Consider the following 17,134-nt stretch of genomic DNA (forward strand, 5'->3'; position numbering starts at 1 on the left):
AAAACAATTGAATTTATAGTACCTTTTCTGAAAAAGCACCCCATGCGATCGCATGGGATTTGTGCTTCAAGGCCATGCGATCGCATGGCCCTCTGATCCAGCTCACAAACTTTTAACTTTTTGTTTGTCGACATAATTTTATATAATATATTTAATTTATATAATTAATTATATATTATATTAAATTCACATGCATAGTTGACTTGTATTTTTTGTTCCGATAAGTCGTACGTCATCACTCGACTTATGTCCCGGTTCCGGTTTTTCAAATGTCCTTTCGTACGCTGAGAAAACTTGTATTTTACATTTCGTGTCACGTACCTTTGTCAAAATATAGCCTTAAATTATCCCTAAACTATACCACTCAAAGTATATCTTAAACTTTCGAGTATTTTGATCATTTACTTCTATAAATCATTGTCTCGCTATTTGTTAATATATATATAATAACAATTCGTTTTTATGACCAAGTTAATATTATATTTTATCGTATTGTTAAATATATTTTTTCGATATTAATAAACACGTTTTAAAATACATATCGCAAGTTATTCATATATCTAATTCCAACAGTTGATATTCCTTATTATTGTATGTGTCCAAATTACGTTATTTAAACAAACACTTTACCATTTATTCCGAATACCGTTAAGAATGAATGATTTCCCAAATCAACGTGGACCTTACAACAGAGACCCGTAATAATATCATAATCCTTAAGGGACTCAATAATTATCTTTTAATTCAATCGTTTGGCATAATCTTTTAACTCTGTATCTAAATATATCAATCAGATAATTAAACCAATAAGTTTAATGCACAGTATCATATACTCAACACTTTGTTACATTTTCAAGTTATGGTATATATATGTATCTATTTACCTATAATTGTTCGCGAATCATTGAGAACAATCGAAAGGTAATTGAATAGTTCAAAAATTTTGAAATTCAACTTTACAGACTTTGCTTATCGTGTCGGAAACGTTAAAGATTAAGTTTAAATTTGGTCAAAAATTTTCGTGTCATCACAGTACCTACCCGTCAAAGAAATTTCGTCCCGAAATTTGAGTGAGGTCGTCATGGCTGACAATAAAAATGTTTTCATGACGAATATGAGTTGGTAAATAGAATTTTATCACCATTGAATAATACGAATAAAACAATCTGATTACTCGAAGCGTATGAGAGAAGTTATCGTAATAGATTGAAATGGAGAATATAGATTCGTCTTATCTCTTGATGTAGTAACGATTGATTTCCGGAATTTAAGGAATAGAAAATCTTCATAATTTAAATAAGATTTGATTCTTTGGAATTTAAGGAAATTATGATTTCCTTTGATTAAATGCGTAATCTGCCTCGATTGCTATGTCTGATATGTTGCTATAAATTAACCTCTTCCGTTTTATTTATTTTCACCACTCCTACAATCTTCTTTCTTATTTCATACTTACAAAAGATTTGTGAAAATGCTTCATTCAGTTCTGATTCTTGATATTTTCTTGGCTATCATATCATTCATTCTTCTTTTTCATCTGCCACCAGAGGAGGTTATTTTCTTCTACTATTACCTTGGGGTTATATTGTTTTTCATTCTCCCGTGTCTTTACATTGCTATACGCATTGATATACATGGTTTGTAATTTCGGGGTTGTTTTCGGGCTTTATATTTTCCATTATATTTCGGAGCTTCATGCTTTCGTTTTCTCTTCCCGACTTTAAGTCAAGCAAATAATGGTCCAAAATTCGTAGGTATGGATTTTGAAATGAACATAATTAATGTTCTAAGAAAGAAACGGTAATGGCACAATCTGACTTGTCAAATTACCAGAATACCTCGAAAAAGACCGAATCATCAAGAAAAATATTTTCTTGATATGTTTAGAGGTTAAATAGAATGAAAGAGTTATGTAACATGGTTCATGATGAGGGTATGATCTGTGAACCTTTATCACGTTCCATTAGAAACTCAGCATGACTTACTGTAATATAATCACGTTGATCAAGTGTCATTATATTATACTAACTCATGCTTCAATTCCCAACACTACTTCAAAAACATCCATTTTTCGAAATTTTCAGAAATTAGAAACTAAAATAGTTTCTTTTATGATGTAACACAGATAGCGTGAAGAGATAAATGATTTCAGATAAGAATAGTTATGAAAATATCTTCAGAAATATGGAGGATATTTATAATGGAAGATACGATGATATCTTAGAATTTCTAATATCAGAGGATGATGCGGAAAATCTGTCTGTGAAGGTTTAGAATAAGAAGTAAGATTCATACTAATGGTTTCAGCAGACACTGAATCATTTGGATTCTTTGAAGGTAGATTTCGTCCTTGTGATTTGTCTACAGCTTCCTTCATACTTTGCTCAACCCGTTTTCCAGTTTCAAACCTTCTCTTTTTCTGTGCTTTTCCAACACACTACTCTTTATCATCAAACTTTCGACTGTTAAAGTCATTTATAGTTTTTGCTGCTTCATCAGCATTTTTCCAAAATTTGTAGAACTAGTTTCGTAGTTTGGGGTGTTTTTCAGAAACTTCACATTCGAAGTATGTAAGTCTAGAAGATAGATGTTATATATATATATAACTGTTGTCGTAGAAAATGCTGCGATATTCAAAATACTGATTGCTAATTCCTGGTGGTTGGTATGGAAATTATTGTTACAAGATGTGGATGAGTACATGATAGGGTTTCAATGAGTATAAGAATTTTTCGAAAGGTCAAGGATTAATAAAGTTGCTTGGTAAATTTACTGCTAATGTGGCGGAACATGAAAGGTTCTCCAGTAACAAAACGTATATATCAAGGTTACAATAAGGCTTAATCTGAAAAGTTGAAGTTGACTGGTTAGAAGTGTGATAAAACTGGATACTTTGAAAAGAAATTGCAAGATTATTTTCGGTAATAACAATGCTAAAGGATCTTTCACCGTTTTGAAGTCAAAGTATAGCTTTGAAAGATGTAGAGATCTAAGAATGATATCACTTGTTAAATCTTGACTTGGATTCTGCTCTGTCAATATCAGCATATGTAATTGAATTTGTATGGAAACGATTGTATATCACTGTGAGCATAGTTAATAATTTTTGAATCAAAATTGAAGAATGTACAGTGTAACATATTAATTGCGAACTTATATATTTCCCGGGTATTACCTACCCGTTAAAGATTTCACAATTAATACTTTGTACAAAAGAATTTTTATTACCGTCTTTATGAAAATATATGTATGTATATTTTCTTCAGATGTAACACAGATTTAATGAGTTAATATCATATTAAGCTCATTTAATTTTCAGCTTGACTTAGAAATGATTAATCTCTAAAACATTAAAGATTACATAATCTTTGCGGAGTATTTCGCCAATGTAATCGATACTTCATTATTTATTCTTATTGATATTCCTCGGTGAAGGATGTTGGTGCTCGTGGAATTTTTGTGAAGCTTACAAGGCACATATGATGTTTTCTGAAAAGTTTCGAGTATATTGAAATTGAAAATGTAAAATCAATTATGTAATTGATTAATACACTTGGTTTATTATGAAATGGAATTCATGGAGTTGAAACGGAGATTGTAGTTAACAATGGTTAAGTTGTTAAGGAAGGATGTACATCATTGCATATTAGTAATATGAACTAACCGAGTAGTACCTACCAGTTAAGATTTCACACGTAATAGCTTAGTACGAAAATATTTATTTTGATTTCAAAATTCATATATATTAAATATACATAAAATTTCTTCAGGGGAAATGAGTTAATACTTCATCGGTTATTGTTGCTGGTATTTCTTGGTAACTACGGTGCGTATGACGTTGATGCTCATGGAACAGATTGTGAAGTTGAGGTTTGCGATGCGGATGTTGTTGGTGGTGGTAATGGTACTGTTGGTGTTGTTGTCGGTGGTACTGTTGATGCCGGTGATGCTGCTGGTGTTTGTAACCTTTGCACCATATTCTCCAAAGCCACTACCCGAGCACGAAGCTCGTTGACTTCTTCTACTACACCGGGATGATTGGCGGTTCGGACGAGCGAATGAATAAGATTCAGAATTTGAGATAGTATATTATCGTGACGAGATACTCTGGAAATGAGAGAGAAAATGGTGTCTCAAACAGGTTCGCCGGTAAGTGCTTCAGGTTCTTCGCCAAGAGGGCAATATGGTGGATGAAAGGGATCGCCTTCTTCTTGTCTCCAATAATTAAGTAGGCTACGAACCCATCCCCAATTCATCCAGAATAGATGATGGCTAATTGGTTGATCCATTCCGGTTACACTGTCTTCGGAATTCAGGTGAATATCCATATCGGAATAGCTGTCAGAGTTTGAACTAGATACGGGATCCATCTTGTATAATTAGGGAGATGATTTTTGATATGAATTAGATTATAGAATTTAGTTTGGTATTCTTCAATACATAATTTACATATGTATATATAATACCAAATTCCATAAATCACGGAGAAATTTTCGGAACATATCAGGAAAAGTTTACAGTAACAGATACGCTAAGATATGAATTTTTGTCTATACACTATTTATGCAATAAATGCAGGAAAACATGTCTAGACTTAAGAATGATAAGCATGTAATTTCTGACAAGAAATGATAAGCAAAACTTTTAACATGCAGACACGGTCGAAGTCCAGACTTACTAATGCATCTTAACAACTATCAGTTAGACACATTCATGCAAGACCTGGTTCGCTAGGACCAACGCTCTGATACCAACTGTGACGATCGCTCCAAATCCATATGGACGAACACGTCATTCATTGATTTCATTGCGAGGTATTTGACCTCTATATGATACGTTTTGTAAACATTGCATTCTTTTGAAAAGGCACACCATAAATGAATATTTAAATCAAAGGTTTTCGACATCTGATGATTTCTACATATAGACAATCACCGTATATAATAGTTTACAATAGTACTTCCGTTGACAATGCAGTCAAAATAAGGTACATGATGATGAATTGGTGAATGCAACGTTTTCTTGAAAAATATGCCATATAAGACTCCATGCACATAGCTTGTCTATCATATATGAAAACAGCGGAAGACTTCTAGGGAACCTGAGAATAAACATGCTAACAAGTGCCAACACAAAGGTTGGTGAGTTCATAGTTTGTACGTTTCGCATAATCTGTATATAAAGATGGATCACAAGATTTCAGTTGTTTCATCCAGAAACGTTTATCAAAATATTCTACAAGATTGAGCACCCTGGTAACTAAGCTTTAACGTTATAATAAGTACCCCTGTTTTAACATACATGCAACCAACATGTACAATACACGCAATCTAACGTGTACTAACCTCAAATAGCATACGTCTGTTTTATAGTTCAGGCTAGGGTTTCTATACCTGGAACAGACGGGGATGTCAAGCCCTATGGATCCATATACCACTATTCACGCCCACCAGTTCTTATAACCGGCAGTTACTAGTTACCAAAGCTAAGGGATTTTCGGTTCAAACTCGGTGTAGAATTTAGTATGTACTTGTATCCATTGCGTTTAAAATAAAGTGCATGTACGTCATCACTCGACTTATGTCCCGGTTCCGGTTTTTCAAATGTCCTTTCGTACGCTGAGAAAACTTGTATTTTACATTTCGTGTCACGTACCTTTGTCAAAATATAGCCTTAAATTATCCCTAAGCTATACCACTCAAAGTATATCTTAAACTTTCGAGTATTTTGATCATTTACTTCTATAAATCATCGTCTCGCTATTTGTTAATATATATATAATAACAATTCATTTTTATGACCAAGTTAATATTATATTTTATCGTATTGTTAAATATATATTTTCGATATTAATAAACACGTTTTAAAATACATATCGCAAGTTATTCATATATCTAATTCCAACAGTTGATATTCCTTATTATTGTATGTGTCCAAATTACGTTATTTAAACAAACACTTTACCATTTATTCCGAATACCGTTAAGAATGAATGATTTCCCAAATCAACGTGGACCTTACAACAGAGACCCGTAATAATATCATAATCCTTAAGGGACTCAATAATTATCTTTTAATTCAATCGTTTGGCATAATCTTTTAACTCTGTATCTAAATATATCAATCAGATAATCAAACCAATAAGTTTAATGCACAGTATCATATACTCAACACTTTGTTACGTTTTCAAGTTATGGTATATATATGTATCTATTTACCTATAATTATTCGCAAATCGTTGAGAACAATCGAAAGGTAATTGAATAGTTAAAAAATTTTGAGATTCAACTTTACAGACTTTGCTTATCGTGTCGGAAACGTTAAAGATTAAGTTTAAATTTGGTCAAAAATTTCCTGGTCATCACAACATACTACTACTTCTATTTAATTTCCTTCTTCTGCAACCACAACCCACCATCTTTGAACACTCATTTAACCATCATTCACCCACCACCTTCACCATATTCGAAGATGAATAACGAACATCACTACTACTACTTTCGAACGGCTGTTTATCTCTCTTGTTTTTTATTTCCTTCGTGAACCCATCTCGAATCAAACCACCTGCAACTCTTTCTTCTGCTGCATTCATTTTTGTTGTTGAAAAACTGACCCAAACCACCACCACCTTTGGTTCATCACCTCCACCATACATCACCACCACCTTCGTTGATAACCATCACCATACAAAACTCCATAACCACCAATAAAACTTACTGTCTTCTAGTTCGACCAAACAACCACCACAAACCATCATCAACCGATTACCATAATATGTTCACTATCTCCGTTAATGCTTGAAAGTACCACGACCGAACACCATTAAAAAAACTTGCATCTGTTACTGTTTCGGTCAGATCCGGTTAAAGCTCAAACACCACCCAATTTGCTATCGTATACCTGCTACTGTTTCTATTTTTCCGTTCGATCAATATCCAAACAGGTGTGCTGCTACCGCGGCTACTATTTGTTGTTTCTGATCAGCCGTGAACCACCACCACAACCACCACACCTGCTGTTGTTTTTGCAGCCGAGAACCACCGCAACACCACCATGCACCGCCTACAAACCCACCTGAGAATGATCAGGTTGCTGCGTATGTTTTTCTGTTTGAAACCATCCATCACAAACCTGCAAATTCTACTGTTGTTGCTCGATTGAAACCCAAGACCTTGTTGTTTCTTGGTTTTGTTCGAACAGTCACACAATATCCACTTGCTCGATACATTTATTTCTGTTTTCTGGTATTGAACGAAACCACCACAACTGCTATTGTTTTTCTGTTTTAAAGAAGATGATGACGATGAACAGTAGAACAATGATGATTCTGTCATGAATGATGATGGTGAATGACGATGATGTGATGATGATGGAACAATGATGATGATGGTATGATGATGATGATAACGATGTGATGATGAAGATAAGATGATGATGATGATTATGATGGATAGTGATGATGATGATGGACGATACATGGATGATGATGATGATAAATGATGAAATAGTGATGACGATGAAATGTCGATGATGATGATGAAATGTCGACGATGATGATGAACGATGCTCGATGATGATGATACGATAATGATGATGATGCATAAAATGATGATGATGATGAAGATGATTATGGTATATTATTATTATTATCTTTATATTAATATTATTATTATATTATTATTATTATTATTATTATTATTATTATTATCATTATTATTATTATTATTATTATTATTATTATTATTATTATTATTATTATTATTATTATTATTATTATTATTATTATTATTATTATTATTATTATTATTATTATTATTATGAAAATGATTAAAATTATAATTAATTTATGATTTAAATGAATTATTAATATCATTATTATTATTATTATAGCAAATAAATATTATGTATATAAAATATACTTATTACATATACTATAATTATATTAATATTACATATAATTATATGTTAAACATATTAACATTTTTCTTATATAAATATTAAATACAACAAATTATTGATTTTTAATATAATACTAATTATATATATATATATATATATATATATATATATATATATATATATATATATATATATATATATATATATATATATTAATATAACTATATGTATAAATATTAATTATTTTAAATATATATACAAAATAAATATATAACATATGATTTAAGATATAATATATAAATAAAAAATATATATTTTAATTGAGATTTAATATAAATTTTATATAACTACAACACTTAATATATAAATATTATATAATTAATAGATGAAATTATTTAATTACTATTATATGTTTTAATATATATAATTGCTATAGGTACGTGAATCCGAGGCCAACCCTGAAATGTCCCGTTCTTATTGATTAAAAACGTTCCATATTAATTGATTTCGTTGCGAGGTTTTGACCTCTATATGAGACGTTTTTCAAAGACTGCATTCATTTTTAAACAAACCATAACCTTTATTTCATCAATAAAGGTTTAAAAAGCTTTACGTAGATTATCAAATAATGATAATCTAAAATATCCTGTTTACACACGACCATTACATAATGGTTTACAATACAAATATGTTACAACAAAATAAGTTTCTTGAATGCAGTTTTTACACAATATCATACAAGCATGGACTCCAAATCTTGTCCTTATTTAAGTATGCGACAGCGGAAGCTCTTAATAATCACCTGAGAATAAACATGCTTAAAACGTCAACAAAAATGTTGGTGAGTTATAGGTTTAACCTATATATATCAAATCGTAACAATAGACCACAAGATTTCATATTTCAATACACATCCCATACATAGAGATAAAAATCATTCATATGGTGAACACCTGGTAACCGACAATAACAAGATGCATATATAAGAATATCCCCATCATTCCGGGACACCCTTCGGATATGATATAAATTTCGAAGTACTAAAGCATCCGGTACTTTGGATGGGGTTTGTTAGGCCCAATAGATCTATCTTTAGGATTCGCGTCAATTAGGGTGTCTGTTCCCTAATTCTTAGATTACCAGACTTAATAAAAAGGGGCATATTCGATTTCGATGATTCAACCATAGAATGTAGTTTCACGTACTTGTGTCTATTTTGTAAATCATTTATAAAACCTGCATGTATTCTCATCCCAAAAATATTAGATTTTAAAAGTGGGACTATAACTCACTTTCACAGATTTTTACTTCGTCGGGAAGTAAGACTTGGCCACTGGTTGATTCACGAACCTATAACAATATATACATATATATCAAAGTATGTTCAAAATATATTTACAACACTTTTAATATATTTTGATGTTTTAAGTTTATTAAGTCAGCTGTCCTCGTTAGTAACCTACAACTAGTTGTCCACAGTTAGATGTACAGAAATAAATCGATAAATATTATCTTGAATCAATCCACGACCCAGTGTATACGTATCTCAGTATTGATCACAACTCAAACTATATATATTTTGGAATCAACCTCAACCCTGTATAGCTAACTCCAACATTCACATATAGAGTGTCTATGGTTGTTCCGAAATATATATAGATGTGTCGACATGATAGGTCGAAACATTGTATACGTGTCTATGGTATCTCAAGATTACATAATATATAATACAAGTTGATTAAGTTATGGTTGGAATAGATTTGTTACCAATTTTCACGTAGCTAAAATGAGAAAAATTATCCAATCTTGTTTTACCCATAACTTCTTCATTTTAAATCCGTTTTGAGTGAATCAAATTGCTATGGTTTCATATTGAACTCTATTTTATGAATCTAAACAAAAAAAGTATAGGTTTCTAGTCGGAAAAATAAGTTACAAGTCGTTTTTGTAAAGGTAGTCATTTCAGTCGAAAGAACGACGTCTAGATGACCATTTTAGAAAACATACTTCCACTTTGAGTTTAACCATAATTTTTGGATATAGTTTCATGTTCATAATAAAAATCATTTTCTCAGAATAACAACTTTTAAATCAAAGTTTATCATAGTTTTTAATTAACTAACCCAAAACAGCCCGCGGTGTTACTACGACGGCGTAAATCCGGTTTTACGGTGTTTTTCGTGTTTCCAGGTTTTAAATCATTAAGTTAGCATATCATATAGATATAGAACATGTGTTTAGTTGATTTTAAAAGTCAAGTTAGAAGGATTAACTTTTGTTTGCGAACAAGTTTAGAATTAACTAAACTATGTTCTAGTGATTACAAGTTTAAACCTTCGAATAAGATATCTTTATATGTATGAATCGAATGATGTTATGAACATCATTACTACCTTAAGTTCCTTGGATGAACCTACTGGAAAAGAGAAAAATGGATCTAGCTTCAATGGATCCTTGGATGGCTTAAAGTTCTTGAAGCAAAATCATGACACGAAAACAAGTTCAAGTAAGATCATCACTTGAAATAAGATTGTTATAGTTATAGAAATTGAACCAAAGTTTGAATATGATTATTACCTTGTATTAGAATGATAACCTACTGTAAGAAACAAAGATTTCTTGAGGTTGGATGATCACCTTACAAGATTGGAAGTGAGCTAGCAAACTTGAAAGTATTCTTGATTTTATGAAACTAGAACTTTTGGAATTTATGAAGAACACTTAGAACTTGAAGATAGAACTTGAGAGAGTTCAATTAGATGAAGAAAATTGAAGAATGAAAGTGTTTGTAGGTGTTTTTGGTCGTTGGTGTATGGATTAGATATAAAGGATATGTAATTTTGTTTTCATGTAAATAAGTCATGAATGATTACTCATATTTTTGTAATCTTATGAGATATTTCATGCTAGTTGCCAAATGATGGTTCCCACATGTGTTAGGTGACTCACATGGGCTGCTAAGAGCTGATCATTGGAGTGTATATACCAATAGTACATACATCTAAAAGCTGTGTATTGTACGAGTACGAATACGGGTGCATACGAGTAGAATTGTTGATGAAACTGAACGAGAATGTAATTGTAAGCATTTTTGTTAAGTAGAAGTATTTTGATAAGTGTATTGAAGTCTTTCAAAAGTGTATAAATACATATTAAAACACTACATGTATATACATTTTAACTGAGTCGTTAAGTCATCGTTAGTCGTTACATGTAAGTGTTGTTTTGAAACCTTTAGGTTAACGATCTTGTTAAATGTTGTTAACCCAATGTTTATAATAACAAAATAGATTTTAAATTATTATATTATCATGATATTATGATGTACGAATATCTCTTAATATGATATATATACATTAAATGTCGTTACAACGATAAACGTTACATATATGTCTCGTTTCAAAATCATTAAGTTAGTAGTCTTGTTTTTACATATGTAGTTCATTGTTAATATAATTAATGATATGTTTACTTATCATAATATCATGTTAACTATATATATAACCATATATATGTCATCATATAGTTTTTTTACAAGTTTTAACGTTCGTGAATCACCGGTCAACTTGGGTGGTCAATTGTCTATATGAAACCTATTTCAATTAATCAAGTATTAACAAGTTTGATTGCTTAACATGTTGGAAACATTTAATCATGTAAACATCAATCTCAATTAATATATATAAACATGGAAAAGTTCGGGTCACTACAAACCCTGCATTTGTTCAGTACCGTCGTATGCATATTTACTTCAAAAATCGTATCGTGAGTTTTATAGCTCCCTTTTTAATAAATGCTTTTGCAATATATATTTTTGAGCTGAGAATACATGCGCTGTTTTATAAATGTTTGACGCAATAGACATAAGTACATCAAAAACATTCTACGACTGAATTGTTATACCGGATATCCCTGCTGTTTTAGCTTGGTAACCTAAGAATTAGTGTACATTATAATCGACACTAATTGACACGAATCCTAAAGATAGATCTATGGGAACTAACGACCCCCATCCTGAGAGTTTGGATGCTTTAGTACTTCCATTTTTATACAGATGAGATTCCTGTATGTTTGGGGATATTCTATATGCATTTTGTTAATGTTGGTTACGAGGCAACTTATCGTGAGAATGATTTTATACAGATGTGATTCATGTATGTTGTTTATGAAAATAAAATCTTGTGGTCTATTAAAATTATTAAAAATCATTGTTTATGATAAACCGATGAACTCACCAACCTTTTGGTTGACACTTTTAAGCATGTTTATTCTCAGGTATTGAAGAAATCTTTTGCTGTGCATTTGATCATTTTAAAGATAATACATGGAGTCGTTCATGGCATATTTCAAAAGACGTTGCATTCGAAATCATCACCGTGTATCATATTTGCATATTGTCACAGTTGTTATGTTGCAAAATATTATTTATGATGATTGTCTATACTAAAAGTCATCAGTTGTCAAAAACCTTGGATTTATATACGATGTGTCTTTTATAAGGATTCAATGTTTGTAAAACGTACCATATAGAGGTCAGTACCTCGCAATGAAATCAGATGTTGATGTATTCGTCTAAAGGGATTTGTACGAGTCGTTAAACTAACAATCAGTTAGATTTTACGTATGTGACGTCTTTTTTCCATTTTGATTTGGATCACCTTAACACTTTCAATTGTAATAATAGGGACCTCGGCACTGACGATTGATAGTCTTTCATCGTTAAGTATGATCATGTGCGTGACACATGAGGGTATTTTCGTCAAATCACATTTCTTTTTCCTTCTCTTTTGTCTAAATTGGATTCTTTTCATCTTCCCCTCACGGTACATGTAAAATATTAGTCATTGAGTAATACTTAAGCATAGAAGATTATCCCCTTACTCGGGTAAAAATGATCAAAATTACAACGCGTCGCGCCTTACTAGAAAGGAACGAATCAGGGGAACAAATCTACATGGCTATCCCCTTATTCGGCCGAGTCTTTCAACCTTTCCACAACTATAGTTCATGGCGCTCTAGACTAAATCTAATAGAAAGTCAAGGGGTTTGAAAGCTTATACATAGTGATTTTAAAGTAACAATTATTAGAGATTGGTTTAGGACCCTTGAGTTTCTTATACATACTTGTTACACATTGACTTTAAAGTAACAATTTAATTAATTGTATAAGATTTGAAACACGTTAAAGACATCTCTTAAAGCTTTCGACATAATATTCCAAATAATAATGTTGGTAAAATGGTTATCTTTTCATTAATAAAGTAATTTTATAAATGCCGTTAACGTGCATAAATATATTGTATAGTTAGTTAGCCTCTATTAAAAAGTCAATATGAATCATTCTGTACAATAAACTTATATACGTTAATAAAAGTCATAAACGTTTCTGTTAGAAAATCCTTATATTGTTACTTTGACTTTTCGTATATTATTTCTTATTCCTCAAAATCAAATACTATATCAAATTACTTTTTTTTCTAAAAAATAGAAATAAAAATCAAATATTAAATTACTTGTTTTTCAAAAAAATAAAATGAAATAAAAATCAGATATTATCAAATATTACCGTTAGTAATTCGTTATACGGAGTATTAAAATTAGAATAACCGCGTGTAAAAACCGCGTTACTTTGACTTTACCTTGACCAGCGTTTAAATAACGCATTCCATAAGTATAAATACACGGCATTCATTCTCGTTATCCCAAACTATCTGATCGCTCTCTGTTCGAAATTAGGGTTAGCATTATGTAACCCCTAAATTTCACTCACACTATATACGAAATTAGGGTTTTCGTTGGAGGTTTTGATTGAATGATGATGTCAGTCGTTGTAGCAGGTATTCAACAAACGCTCTGTGCTTGCAAATGAGATCGCGTTGAATTTGGTACGACTAAAATCGTTCTTGTCCTTTTAAAATTTCCTGTTGTTGATCTTGATAGGCTTTCTTGAATAATCACTTCATTTCTTCATTATATAATAAGAATAATTTTTTTTTTCATAATGTTATTTGATATTTGATTTACATGATTAATTCTCCAAGAATGATGAAATTATCAGTCTAGCGTCACGATGCAACCTTTTCAAGAATAACCTAGATGTTTAATTAAATATATTCTACAACATGACATTATAGCAATCGTATATGAATATTTCTGATCATGTGGATACAAATGTTGAATTTTATATCTGTTATTTTTTATTTTATAATACGTGGTTGTTGTTTTGTTTTTAAAACTTATGGATGTTAGGACTGATAACAAGACTGTTGAGTTCTTGGATCCACAGTTGTGGGACATTTATCGGGCGTCTTTATAGCTTCTCAGGTGCATTTTTTTTGAAAGGTCCGTTTCTAATATTTGATTCCGACTTAAATGATATCATCTTCTTCTTTTGGGTTTTATTTGATGTATTTCTTTTTAAAAAATCAATTGTTGGAAATTTGTGGGGAATCTGCAGCTTGCTTTATGAAAATGTCCCAGTTTTGACCTGATTCATTGTTTTTAGTGGCACTTCATTCACACTGGGAGTGACTTTTGTTTTGGATATAAATGGTATTGATTTGATTTCTATTATCATATCTTTTGTGCTTTATCTATCTGTAATACTTATGGATGTTGGGATTACTGACAAGATTGTTGATTTCTTGATCCACAGTTGTGGGACATTTTCGGCACTTTTTAGATTATGTGGGCGTTTTTTAAGTTCATTATCTATATCTGATTTCTACTTGAATAATATCTGCTTTTTTGGGTTTTTATTTGTTTTTGATTTCAATTGTTAGAATTATGCAAGGGATCTGCAACTTGCTTGGTTGCTGCTGCAGGGGCTGCATCGAAAATGCTGTGAAGACAGCTTGCCTCAGTTCGATCTGCTGCAGGGTTAAAAGTTTTTTTTTTTTTTTTTGTTATGGGAATCATGGCTGCATTTAGCAGCCGAAAACAAAGAGACTCCATCAGAGAAACATGGATGCCTCTAGGTCTTAACTTTTTTTGTTTTTGTTTTTGGTGATGTGCATTCTTTTTTGTTTTATTTGTGAAATAACTTCTCGTTTTTAATTATTTAGGAAATGACTTACTGAGGTTGGAGAAAGAACAGGGAGTTATAATACGATCTGTCATTGGACATAGGTGGGTAAATCTCAAAGAGATTAATATTGAGTATTTAACATCATTTATGATCGTAGTGACTTACTTTGATGTGTCAAGATGTCCGGGTCATCTGGTCAGACAGTGAGTCAAAAATGGGACAGGTTGGGTTGACTTGCACACACTACTTTGTTTAATTTATGATTAATGCACCGATCAATATTACACAAACAGTGTTATTACAATAGTAATAATTTTAATCTTTGTATTAAACCAGTTCAAATGTTGTACGTGTAGAAAATAAACCTTGGGCAACTGTCAGTCTCTTTGATCCTTTTTGACCCATACCCCTTTTACGTAACTTTCTTATTTGACCCATTGTGAAAGCAACTCAGACCGACCATTAATTGAGTACATGGTCAAAACTACAACCTTTTAAAAGCTATATTGATGGGTTGGTGCTTCAGTGCAACATCAGATGGGCTTTTGGATCTCGCTATTGATGTTGAAGATGGACAATACAGGGATAATTTCTGACTGGTATGAAATACACTTTGTAGTCTTGAAAACAGCAGCTATGAAAATCTGTTATTCCACATTAAGCCATAAATTTTATGGTATTGCACAACCATGTAGAGGGATATCATGAGTTGTCTTCTAAAACTCAAATCTACTTTTCAACGGTTGCTACCAAGTGGGATATGCTGATTTCAACATCAAAGTAGATGATGATGTTCATGTCAATCTTGGAAGTACAACTTATAAATAAATATTTAATCTTTAATAAATCTTTGTAGTACAACTGATAAAAGATCGCACAATGGTAGCCTGGTAGGAGTTTAACTTACTCAATTTTCCTAGGTATGATTGGCTCTACCTTGGCTCGTCATCGCTCAAAACCTCGTGTTTATATAGTTTATCTTATAACTCATGATTTATGCTTGAGGGGTCAAGTACCATAAACCCGAATACTGGAAATTTGGAAAGACGGAAATAAATACTTTAGGCTTGCAACCAGACAAATATATGGTATATCCAAGGATTTGGCAACATTTGTTGCAGTTAATCGGTTAGCATTTTTTGTTCAATATGTGATACTTCTAATTTTCATTTCAATTATTAATGTAAATGATGTGATAGTTTCTTTTAGTCACATACTTCATAAGTATGCAAATGAAGATGTTTCATTAAGCTCTTGGTTTAATTTGATTTATTATTTTAGTATCTGAATATATACTCTTCTCTAAATCAGGAACCATTCTTTCCCTTTAACTTTTATTTTTCCTTGTCAGTGGATGTGAACAAGATTTCTAAATGGATTGTATCCCTCATGCCTGAAGTGGTACATAAGTTTATTTCTGATATAAATGGAAAGAAAAGGAAGGCTTACATTACAAATTAGGTGTATCGGACCTTTTATTGTGAGTATATATCATTTATCTCTATGTACCATTGATTAAGGACTCCTATGTGCTATTCACCGACGACAATACGAATATACCTTGCAGGTTCTGAAATGTATGATGGCGAATGTGTGATGATCCCACCATGTGTGATGAATACAAACTTGGTATAAATTCTAATTTGTGCAATGAGTATGGGCTAAACAAGTTATTGGGCACTAAAAAGCCCACTTATTTCAAATCCAGTGAACTACACTCGTGTTTAGACTGCTGAAGAATTGAATGAACCAGGCCATCCTCCTCGGCCCACAATGATGGGGTTCTGGACGGCCAGATATTAAGCTTGGTCACAGGACATCGGGTCGCTGAGATGGCATCTTCACTAACTTATCAACCTCACGGGTGAATTTGATTCATGATACTTGTACGTGAATTTTGTAGTGACAGTTACTTGTTCATAGCATGTTTTTATTATTATCAGATGCACATTGTCCTTCTATGAATATCAAGTTATATGCTAAATGTCTTAGTTATTATTTTAGCAGTAGGAATCTTAATGAAGCGTGTAAACACTTCTTTGGATCAGTGTTTGAAAAATGGAAAAATGGGCGGGTTGGGTAGCGGTTCTAAACAGGAAACAAAAGTATGTATTGGACTGTACGGCCTGGATCAGGTTTTACCTAAGTACTCCGTAGTACTTATCCAAAAATGACGAGCGACATTGATTTATTTTATCCACTAACTAA

At 31.7% G+C, this 17,134-nt stretch overlaps 1 long non-coding RNA gene across 12 annotated transcripts; it reads left to right on the forward strand.

The window, feature by feature from the left end:
• The first annotated feature begins 13,600 nt into the window (after positions 1–13,600).
• On the forward strand, positions 13,601–16,990 carry LOC139839707 (uncharacterized). Of its 12 annotated transcripts, none has more exons than XR_011757046.1 (7): positions 13,626–13,784; positions 14,149–14,876; positions 14,964–15,027; positions 15,453–15,525; positions 15,622–16,054; positions 16,278–16,406; positions 16,494–16,990. It is a non-coding gene; the product is annotated as an uncharacterized lncRNA (long non-coding RNA). The 12 variants fall into 12 exon arrangements; XR_011757048.1 differs by having other exon boundaries at positions 15,847–16,054; XR_011757040.1 differs by having other exon boundaries at positions 14,149–14,241; positions 14,357–14,451; positions 14,682–14,876; positions 14,964–16,054.
• Positions 16,991–17,134: the final 144 nt, after the last annotated feature.

This window comes from Rutidosis leptorrhynchoides, chromosome 4 (assembly GCF_046630445.1).
Source record: "Rutidosis leptorrhynchoides isolate AG116_Rl617_1_P2 chromosome 4, CSIRO_AGI_Rlap_v1, whole genome shotgun sequence".
Lineage (NCBI taxonomy): Eukaryota > Viridiplantae > Streptophyta > Magnoliopsida > Asterales > Asteraceae > Rutidosis > Rutidosis leptorrhynchoides.